Raw genomic sequence first — 2,661 nt, 5'->3', positions numbered from 1 at the left:
AATAATTACAAAAGGCCTGAAAAACTCAAGGCCTACGAAATCGAGGAGACCGGAGAATTGAGGAAGTGACCCTCTAAACCAAAAAAGGAACTAACTAATCGATCAAAATGGCCCTGCGATTACAGTTTAACCCAAAGTCAAAGTCTAAGAAACCCCCCATCCAAAACTCTCAAAGATTGAACAAGCTCACTTCCCGCTCAAAGAATGAACAAGCTCGACCAGATCTGACCGTTGGTTGCCCCCGCCAAAAAGAACGGCATGGAGAGAAATCGGATTGCCAAGATGCAAGGTATTTAAGTAGTGATGAAGGGTGGTAAGGCAACCCCCCCTTGCCACGTGTTGAGAACTGAGTGGAATCGATCTCAACGGGCCAAAACCACTTACCGTTTGTGAGCCTAGCAATCAAAAGAAAATCGCTTGACCCCGACCAGATCTGACCGTTGGTTGCCCCTGCCAAAAAGGATGGCGCGAAGAGATATCAGAGTGCCAAGATGCAAGGTATTTAAGTCGCGATGAAGGGTGGTAAGGCAACCCCCCTGTCGCGTGTTGAGCACTGAGTGGAATCACTCTCAACGAGCCAAAACCACTTACAGTTTGTGAGCCTGGCGATCAAAGGAAAACCGCTTCACACCTGGTTTTCCGAACCGCAAGTAATGTGCCATGGAATTTCCTTTGGGGGATCACTCCAACCTTTCAAAATGCTGACCCTAGTAACAAAGCCTGCCGCCGAGGCATTCTGAAACTGTACACGTAACCTTGAGACGCCATACCTGTCACGAAGGAGATAAGTTCCCTTACCCCAAAGGAAGTTATCGCCAAGCAGAGAAAGCCCTTTATCAAAGAATCTACCATCGAAAAGAGAAAGAACAGTCAAAAGAGAGCTTTAAACATGGCCTGCCTCTCATGCCCAAAAGTAAAAAATTTCCTTGTCCTCTGCGCCTTGAGCTTCGTAAAGAGCTTTTAGCTTGCTTGGAGGCATATCCTACCAATTCATTTCGATCCTGTAGTCTGGATTAATCACTCCCAGGTTGGCCAGTAGATTTGCAAGTTTGTTGGCCTTCCGCCAAACATGATTGAAGCTAATTGTTCGAAGACTCTGTAGATGATTTTGGATTCTTTGGTACACTTTTATAAGTCTCCAATGTTTTGAGACCCTTTCAGGGGTTGTTCCAAAGCTGATTTTCTTAACTGCATTTATAGAAATCTCGGAGTCTACTTCGATGAGAACATTTGAGCTGTGATTGAGTTTAAGAAGCTACAGGAATTGTTCCAGAGCCATTAATTCAGCCATGTTGTTGGTAGCTTTACCTAAGTGACAGTGGAAAATGAAAATTATTTTTCCTTCTTCATTTCTTAACACCCCTCCATAACCTACAGTCCCCGGGTTGCTTTTTGAAGCCCCATCAATGTTGCATTTCAGAAAACCTTTTGGTAGAGGATGCCAGAACTCCTTTTCCCTTTCCTACACTCTCTCATTTTTACTAAGACCTTTTGGGATGATCTCATGCATACCCAGCTGCTTGAGAGTTCTCAATTCGAGCGTAGTAGGAGGATTTGCGGGATAGCTGTGCACCGTGGTGGAGACAGTTTCCTTAATCTTCCTTAAGATCAATTCCATCAGGCCAAGAGGAGTAGCTTTTCCATCCTTGAAAATTCTCTTATTCCTTTCCCTACAAACATTCCAAATAATGAACTCGGTGTCAAGGTCTAGGCTAAATTAAGGATCTCATGCTTTGAAAAGTTTTTTCTCCACTTGTTTAGGGTATTAATGATGCTTCCTTTGTCTCTGTCTGTCTGTTGAAAAATGATGTTGAAAGAAGCCCATAACCAGGTGGTATAGGTGCAGCTGTTGAGAATATGCTCCATTATCTCCTCTTCAGCCTCACATAATTAACATCTAGAAGGCCCAATCACCACCCTCTTCTGAATTTTCTCCCAAGTTAATATTTTCTTGTGAAGAACTAACCACATAAACAGTTTGATCTTCATCCATCCTTGGTGGCTCCAAATTTTATGCCAGTACTTAGCCAAAATGCAGGGTTCTAGGTTAAGGGTAATTCTTTTTGCTTCTTTGATATTAAATATGCCTTCGTTGTTTTGGCCCCATCTTAACTGATCCTGCCCCTTTGTAGCCAAGATCTTCCTCCGTTCTAATATTTTCATGAGATCTTCTATTTTTGTTTTTATGGGTTTGTCCCCTCTGCATTCTATTTTCCTCCAGCTTCTCGATTTCTCAGTGTCATGGGGGAGATTCCAGAAATCCCTAACTTTTAATAAACCATGGAAATCAGTTTCCTGCTTGATACTCATAAAGTCCTCCCTTAACAATATTGGTTCTTGTTACCATTTATCTTCCCATAAGAGAGCTTGTTCTCCTGCTCTGATTTCCCAGAAGCTATTGTTTTGTACTAGGCCCCTGTTATCCCAAGCTTTATTCCAGATGTGAGAGCCTCTTATGTTTCCTGACATTCTGATAAGATCACTCGTTTGCCAGGAGCTTGCATATTTTTCTTTCCAAGTTTTAGCCCAATGCGCCCCTGGTTCTTTTACCCATCTCCACCATAGTTTGGCTCCTAAAACATTACTTAGAATCTCTTGATCGTGTAAGCCTAGGCCTCCATGCCTTTTGGGTTTATATATTTTATCCCAAGAAACCAAGGC

This window comes from Pinus tabuliformis, chromosome 9 (genome assembly GCF_031772625.1).
Source record: "Pinus tabuliformis cultivar Carrire ecotype Pingquan chromosome 9, CPIR1, whole genome shotgun sequence".
Lineage (NCBI taxonomy): Eukaryota > Viridiplantae > Streptophyta > Pinopsida > Pinales > Pinaceae > Pinus > Pinus tabuliformis.
The sequence above is the reverse complement of the archived record's forward strand: the minus strand, read 5'-3'. Positions refer to the sequence as shown.